Genomic DNA, 9221 nt, shown 5'->3' with positions numbered 1-9221 from the left:
TTCCCAGAATACAGATCAAATCACAGAACACTTCTCAAAGTGAGCCAACAAAACAAAGCTATACATCAGGGTTTATATAGCCTTCTCCTGGCTCAGAGAATGTAACAACCTTGTTTACTCACTGGCCAATCAAGAAGTATCTACTGAAAAACATGCCTCCCACCCCAGGCTCCGGGTGCACTTTAGCCTAGGGGCAGGGAAGATCTTCCAAATTTGCATTCCCATTACACTGGCCAAAGTCTTCCTTAGCTTCTGTATTTGAGTGATTTAAAATATATTCTGAATTTTGAAAGAAATCAAAGACTATAGGTTTTCCCTATAATTTGCCTTGCCTAAAACTATAGTATCTTTCTTGTTCTCCATGATTTTGCAAAGATGAATTAATGGACGAAAAAGCATTTACTGGGGGAGGCTAGGTGGCTCAGTGAATAGAGCACTGGCCCTGGAGTCAGGAGGACCTGAGTTCAAATCTGTCCTCAGACACTTAACACAAAATTAGCCATGTGACCTTGGGCAAGTCATTTAACCCCAATTGCCCTACCTTCCCCTCTCAAAACAGCCCCACAAAAAGCATTTATTACATGCATATGATGTGCAAGGATAGATACTGGAGAGATAAACAGAAAAACAAGCCACCTCGTCTCAAGAGGTCCCGTCAGTCAGTAGCATTTGTTAGGCACCTGCTGCGCGACATATGTGCTAGGGATGCAAAGAAAGGGAAAAAATAGTAGGCCACAATTGAAAAGGCGAGACAATATGTAACAACTATGTACAAAGAGAATATATAGAGGATGAGTTTGGAAGTCTCAGAGGGAAGGCAGTGAGATTGAGGAGAAATGGTCAAAGTTCCTTGCAGATGATGGGACTTGCACTGAGACTTGAGGGAACCTGGAGAAACCAGTGGGCAGAAATGAGAAAAAGAATTAAAGGCATGGGAACAACTAGTGGAAATGCATGGAGTTGGTAGACCTTGTTGTGGGGACAGCAAGGAGGCTAGTGTCACTATATTTCAGAGTATGTGGAGGTGAGTAAGGTATAAGATGACTGGAAAGGTAGGAAGGGACCAGGTTATGGAGGTTTTAAAGTCAAATAGAAAATTTTATATTTGATTCTGAAGGTGACAGGAAGCCACGGGTATCTATTGAGCAGGAAGTGATATGGCCAGACTTGTGCATTAGGAAGATAAATTTGATAGTTGAATGGGCTGGAGTTGGGAGAAATCTGATTACAACCATGGCCTGTGAAGGAGACAAATGTGTAGACAATTTCAGTTTCAAGTCCAACAGAAAGGTCCCATGATCCTTAGAGTGAGCTGGCAAAGGAGATGGTAATACATATTCTTTAATGTCATCTCCACTGATAAAACCAGATCTGTTTCTAATACCAGTCAATAAACACGTATTAAGCACATTCCATATATGGTAAACAGTATAATAAGCACTGAGGATACAAGGAAAAGTCAATAATCCCTACTCCCGAGTATCTCACAGTCTGAGACGTTGAACCATTTAACAATATCAAGGAAACTGGTGGTGAGAACCTTCTTTTCTGAGTCCTTAGGAGCTGTGGTCAAAGCACCTACAGAAGCAGTTGCCAGGCTACTCACAGATGTTTCTTCTTGGGTCATTGCTACTGAAGCAAAACTGGAAGTAGGACCCAGGGGCTGGAAGGGGGCTGTTCTGGCATTCCCAGGGTTCTTGTGCTTACCAACTCGTCAGTGGCAGTTGGCATTGATGTTGGTGGCAAGGAAGGTGTGTGCTTTCCCCATAATGATTGCTTTCCTCAATGATAGCTGTAGTATTTGGACTGGAAGCAGAATTGGAAGTCTGGAGGACACTGCTATTCACAAGAGTCTTGGATTCAGGTTAGGCTGTCTTTATCAGGATCTTGGATAACATGGTGGTCAAAAATGGTTGTGATGCTTTGGGTTGTCTAGTACTTACCACCTTCTGTCTCTCCCTCTGGGTGCTTCAGCCTTGCTTTAACATAGGTGATAGGAAGATGGTCAGAAGTTGATGGAGATGATCAACCCATCTTCTACATGAGTTGCTTTTCTGGATGATGACTATGGGGATGGGACTGAAAACAAAGCCAGAAATCTGGCAAAATGATTGGGGTTCTGCCACACCCAGGGCTCTTTGGTTTACCTGTCAGGTCATGAAACTTGACTGATAGTTACTTAGTAATAGTATCCACAAATTCTTTTTGTTTATCTGGAACTGGTGACTTGAATTCATCAAAGGTAATTCTATTATGATCTTACTTTACCTAGATTTCAATTCCCTATTATCATTTTTTCTTCTGTCCTTCCCATTTCAAAGGCACAGAAATCATTCTCGTTAGCAGAGAAAAAACACAATGGGAGTTAAGTAATTGTGCCTTCTCTGACATCTATGAATTTCATCATCCCTCTAATAAAACAAATGAAAGAATCTTCTTATCGTTGGTAACCCACACCAATCTCAATTTGTTTTGAACTTGAGCACACCTATACTTCTATGGGGTCATGCTGCCCTTTTGTATTTTTTCACCTGCCCTTACTTCCATGTCTTGTATATGGATTTGTTTGTTTTTTTAATCAAAGTTAGTCACTGATGAATTGTTAGCGCATTCTCATAAGTCTTTTTAGAAAACTCTACTTTTTCTTTCTCATCATAATTGCTTCATTTCAATAGACCAGAGTAGATAGCTGAATCTTAGGTGGCTATTAATTATGATAATCATAGCTATATTTTTTATTTTTTTCATTGTTCATTTACATTTTTTAATTCATTTATTAATTTTTTTTTTCATTTTATCCTCACTATAACCCTGGAAGATTGGTGTTATTATAACCTATTTTACAGAAAAGGAAACTGAGACAGACAGGTTAGGTAACTTGCCCAGAGTCACATAACTAGTAAGTGTCTGAGGCAATATTTACACTCAGGTCTTCCTGACTCTAGGTCCAGTGCTCTGTCCCCTACACCACCTAGCTGACTAGTACATATACCTCTGTACCCTTCTTATGAGTATGGATATCAGTAGTAGTTTATATATTATCAACAAAACCGGTGACTAGCAAAAATTGGGGCTTGAGTTTCCGTTCCTTGAGCTTACAAACTAGTCTAAATCATCTTTACCTCAGTAGATGGTAAACTGCTTTAGATCTAGGATTGTGTCATATGTTTGTCTTTGTAGCCCCAGAAAGTAGCACAGTGTCTTTAGACATTAAATACATATTTACTAATTTGTTGTTGAGGAAAAAAATGTAAATGAATTTTCTTCTTATTTTAAAATACCTTTAAATTCCCCTTTAGGGAAGTAACATAAACAGCATTTGAGATGTTGGGATGATTGAGGTCCCTGATAGGGACCAGGACAGCATGAGAAAACCTATATCTGTCTGCTAGAAGCACCGCCCCCCCCCCACTCCCAATCAGAAGACAGTCAAATTCTCTGTGTCCTCTCTCTTCTCTTAATAATGCACTAGAACTAGAGGAAGGAGGAGGGAGAGAGAAAAACAGAAGGTTTAATTATCATCTAATCCCTGAGCAAAGCAGGTCGCTATGATTGATCCTTGATGAATTGCTACAATGTCGAATAATGAGATCAATGTCAAACCTCAGGAAAGATGCAAAGACAGATGGAGGAATAATATTCAAGCGGGGAGAGTCAGTGCTAGCTTGGTATGCCAGGGGCAACTCAGGACCTCCCCCAGAGAGACCACCTCAGGACCCCAAGGGAAACAGCAGATGAATGGCAGGGAAAATGAATTGACTTCCCCCAATGTAGTGATTGTGATAGTAGTAGCTGACATTTCTATAAGCCTTTATTGAAATTTACCAAGCACTTTACATACATGTCAATTTATTCACTAAGAACCCTGTGAGGCAGGTATTACAGATAGATATGATCCTAAACAGGCAATGACCACATGACATGCCCAGGCAGGGTAGATGGTCCCCAGTGTGATCAGTTGAAGGTCACTCTGCCTCCAAAAGCTCCCCCACTAGTCATCATGGCTTTGGCTTACCAGTCATCCTCTTTTCAAATGCATGTACTCCAAAGAATCAAGTATTAGCCCCTACATCATGGCATTTTCAAAATAATATTTTCCCCAACTACATGTAAAGACAATTTTTTACGTGCAATTTTTAAAATTTTTTATTTCCAAATCTTCTCTCTCCCTCCTCTGTCCTCCCTAATGTGGTAAGCAATTTGATATGGGCTATATACATATAATCATGTAAAATATATTTCCATATTTGTCAATCATCATGTCATTTTAGAGCATAACAAATACTACTGTATGCAAATGTGCCTTTTTTCTAACTGTATCCTGTTTAAAGAGCATTCAATTTGGAGTCAGAAGGCCATTCTGGCTTTGCTCTTTCCTAGGGACTATAGTCAAGAGATTAATAGCCTTTAGAGCTAGAAGACACTTTAGAGATGATCTAAGTCAATACTTTCATTTTACAGATGAAGAAATTGAGGCCCAGAGTAAAAAAGGTACTTGTTCCAGGATACACAGTGAATTAGTGGAAGAACTAGCCCTAGGAGCTAATCCTCCTGACTCCTGGTCATTCTGCTATTCCTAAGTGATCCAGAGCAGCATTAAGTGATTTTATAGCACCAGTATGGTTTTAGCAAGAACAAGCTATATCAGATTAGCCACATTTCCTTTTTTTTTTTTGCTTTTTTTGGAGGGGAAAGGTAGGTCAATTGGGGTTAAGTGACTTGCCCAAGGTCACACTGCTAGGTTTTTCTTTGTGTTGTGTCTGAGGCTGGATTTGAACTTAGGTCCTCCTCCTGACTCCAGGGCCAAAGCTCTATTTGCTGTGCCACCTAGCCACCCCAACACATTTCCTTTTTAAAAAAAAATAGGATTAGTAAACTAATAGAAAAAGGGAATGTTGTTGAAATAGTTTACTTAGATTTTAACAAAGCTTTTGATAAACTATCTCATACTAGCAGGAACAGTTGGAATGACTATCTTATAAGGTATGATTGAACCTTTAATTTTTATACTCCCTCTTCTCAACAGAAGAAGAGCAGACTCCTTTTCCTCTCACTGGGAAACTCAGGGAGCATAATTTCATTTGGTCTATACCCTTGTCCTCTCTCACCCCCAACTCAGTGGCAGGAGAACTGACTGAAACAACCACAGATAAGACAGATATTTGACTCTAATTACAATAGGTCACTTTCTAATGTAAGGAGGTCAGAGCTTTCTTTGTCTCTGTCTCTGCATTTGTCTATCTCTGTCTCTGTCTACCTATCCACTTATCTATCTCTCCCTATTTTAGAAGTTTAAAACCATAGTAATTAAAAAAAACATTCCCCAAGGATTCTCTTACACTTTTCAGCCTTTTTCAGCCCCTATTGCCTATATTCAGGAAATCTTTTTTTTTTTTTGCTTTTTTTTTTGGAGGGGCAATTGGGGTTAAGTGACTTGCCCAAAGTCACATGGCTAGTAAGTGCAAGAAATCTTTTGCATTCTCATCCCTCCCTCACTGAAACATGTACTTTGTCCCTGGGGACTTTGGGCTCTGATAAGTAAGCATGTGCCTTACCTTGCCCAGAACCAGACTTCCATATCATTTTCTGGCCCTTTCCAAAATATGCCTATGCTACATACTTACCCCTCCCTAAATTTCTAGATTTCATTTATGTGTTGTCTTCCCCCCATTAGAGAACTAGCTCCTTGAAGGCAGGCTTGGCTTATTTGCTTGCATTTGCATTATTAACATTTAACCCAGTGTTTACCACATATTTAGTGCTTAATAATTGCTTTATCACTCATCATTCATTTATTCACATTTACAGTTCTGAAGTTTCCATCTAGATGCCATATTATTCTGGACAGGGATTCGAATATCTGACCTGGTTGAATTTTACTTATTTCCAGTTAGTCACTGGCAATCTCCATTTGTCTTTATCCAAAAGAGGATTAAGATATAGACTTTTTTCCAAAAAAGTGGTAACCAGCCACAGAAATTTGATATAAAAACCAGGAAATAAGAAAACCCTACAGAAATACTAAAAATAAAATTAATAAAGTGCTTGCTAGCAACAAGGTATAGATAGAGAACTTGGGAAGGGTAAGGGGAGATAAAACTTTTCACATCTTTTCCTTAGTTTTTAGAGTCAGTCACAACCAGTAGTCCTAAGCTAAGTTCTTTATTCCATAAACTAGAGGTTTGGTCACCAAGGAGAGCTCATATCCTTCATCTCTAATCCCAGAACTGATAGCACAAGATCCTTTCATGGGCTCAATTACCATTGTGCCCTCACTGCTGCGCTGGCTCTTACATGCTCCCCACTCAGGTCTGTCCCTCTTGCTGTCTCATTCAGCCCCAAAGCTCCTGCCTTGGCACCTTCATCCTATGATGGGATACAGTCTCTCTCACAGGGAGAAGAGAAAACTTTAGCCTTTCTTGGTTTTCAGAGGACTACTCCAGAGATCTCTCCATGGTCCTGCACTCTTCATTATTTTCATCAATCACTTATATTAGAACATCGATGGCATGATCATAACATTTGCCAATGGCAAAAACTTGGATAGATAGCTAACACAATGGGTAACAGAGTAAAAATTCATAAAGGATCTTGATAGACTAGAACTTTGGACTGAATTTGAAAAGATGCAATTTATTAGGGAAAAACTAAAGGGTTACCATTGGTTTAATAAAAAACAAAAACCAGCATCGCAAGTCCAAGATATGTCAGACAAAAAAAAAATTAGGTCAAAAAATGGTCTGAGCATTACACTGTATTACAAGTTCAGTAATAGTCAGCAGAATGGTGTGACAGCAAAAAAATAAAAGTTAGTACTATCTTGGCCTAAGTTAAGAGGGTATAACTTCCAGGAATGTGGAAGTGATGGTCCTGCACTATACTCAACACTCTTCAGAACTTATCTCAAAAGATTTGCTCAGATCTGGGTACTACAGTTTCAGAAGAACATAGACCAACTGAAAAGTGACAGAAAGAGGGTAACAAGGATGGCAAAAGACTTTAAGTCCTTGTTATATGAAAAATGGCTAGAAAAACAGAGTTTTTTGCCTGGAGAAAAGACGATTGAAGGTGGAGGGAAAATATTATCATTAGTTAATCTCATTAATATTACAATAATATATTAATGACATTAATATTACAATAATAATAGGTAACACTTATGTGGAGTTTACTATGTGTCAGGCACTGCACTAAGTGCTTTACAATTTAATCCCATTCAATCCTCGCAACGACCCTCATAGATATGTTGTTATTAACCTCACTTTACAGATGAGCAAATTGGGGCACAGGGTATTATTTGCCCAGGGTCATACAGCTAGTAAACATCTGAGGCTAGATTTGAATTCACCTTCCTGACTCCAGGTCCAACATTCTACCCACTGCACCAACTGACAGCCAGTATTTTAAGGGGCAACTAGGTGGCGCAGTGAATGGAGTACTGAGTCTGGAGCCGGGAAGACTCATCTTCCTGAGTTCTAATTTGGCCTCAGACACTTACTAGCTGTGTGACCCTGGGTACCTAACCCTTTTGCCTCAGTTGTTCATCTGCAAAATGAACTGAAGAAGGAAACGGCAAACCACTCCACTGTCTTTGCCAAGCAAGCCCCCAGTGGGATCACAAAGAGTTGGACATAACTGAAAAATGACTGAACAACAAAATATGGAGGGGAGGGAAGCAGATTAGGCTTACTCCATTTGGTCCCAGAGGGTAGAGTCAAAAGCAATGAGTGGCAGTCATGAAGATACACATTTCAGCTTAATGTCAGGAAAAACTTCCTAACAATTTTATTCAAAAGTGCAAAGGATTGCCCAGAGTGGTGGTGGATTTTCTTTTCTCTATTTTTGGAGGAGGGGAAGGCAGAGCAATTGGGGTTAAGTGACTTGCACAAGGTCACACAGCTAGTAAGTGTGTCGAGTGCCCTGGATTTTCTTTCAAGGGAAGCTTTTTCAAGTAGAGTCTGGGTAACCCCTTGTCAAGTATGTTATAATAGGGATTCTTTTTCCCAAGGGTTGGATGAGATAGATACTAAAATATCTTCCAACTGCTTGTTCTGTGATTCTAGGACCCTTCTTTACCACACCATGTTGTCTGTAACATCTTTGGTGAACTTGTTTATAAGATACAACTTTTTCCCCACTGAAAACAAAATGATTTGAATTGGGTGTGACCCTGAGAACTGCATTCCTGAGACCATCCATTTCTCTTGCTTCTCTGGAAAATCTACTAAGCTGCTAAAATTCAGCAAGTTAGCTCATTTGCTTCATGAGTGTCTATAGTCACAAGACAGGTAAGGATGTATAACAGCCATGGCCTGCTTACAAAGTCAGCAGGAGAATAAGAATATTCACTACTTAAAAAATACCTTCCAGGTATTACCCTGAGGCTAACTGGCTATAGGATAGAAGGATATTTACTCTAGCAGCATTTCAGTATGGGTGATTGAGACTTGCCACAGAGATTTTATAGAGACAGCACATGATATACATCATTTAGGTTCTGTGTTCTAGCCACTATGAGAAGCATGAATCTCACAAGGATATTAGGTATTTTCATATCCAACTACTACTATGTGAATTTCTGTGGCCCCCAGAAATTTTGGTTGGCTTAATCAGAAACATTGCCAAAAATTACCCACTTCATCACTTTTGTGCCATTGGAATGTCATTTATTGTATTTGTGAAATATCTCATTATGCATGTCATGTGTCATATATTCTCTGTATATGTGCCACATTTACATGCTAGATATGTAATATATTGTTATACATTATGTATTTCTATTGTGTTACATATGACATAAGTATATGTGTTATTCATGTAATATGTTACATATCATGTGCCACCACATTTATATCATGCGACTTATATAGCCATTCCTCATTTATGGGCACCCTCTTCAGATTCCCTTACTTTGCTACCTCAAAAAAGGCTACTATCAACAATTTTGTACATCCCTGGGGTTTGTTTGTTTTTCCTATTCCTTTCCTTAACCCACCCTCCCTGTAATTACACCTTCTCCCTTTTCCCCTTTCACTCCTATTTCCATATTGAGTGAAACATATTTCTGTACCCAACCATGTGCTTCTGTGTGTGTTTTCTTACTTCTTTTAAACAGTAAAGATGAGAGTGAGGTTCAAATATCAGTCCATCTTTCAATCCCTTCACTTTGTTTCTTGTTTCTATAGAAACTGATTGTGAGATAAATTTTCCTAAGGTCCATC

This window comes from Petaurus breviceps, unplaced genomic scaffold (genome assembly GCF_028583685.1).
Source record: "Petaurus breviceps papuanus isolate PSGF00001 unplaced genomic scaffold, PetGlider_PUasm1.0 90919, whole genome shotgun sequence".
Lineage (NCBI taxonomy): Eukaryota > Metazoa > Chordata > Mammalia > Diprotodontia > Petauridae > Petaurus > Petaurus breviceps.
The sequence above is the reverse complement of the archived record's forward strand: the minus strand, read 5'-3'. Positions refer to the sequence as shown.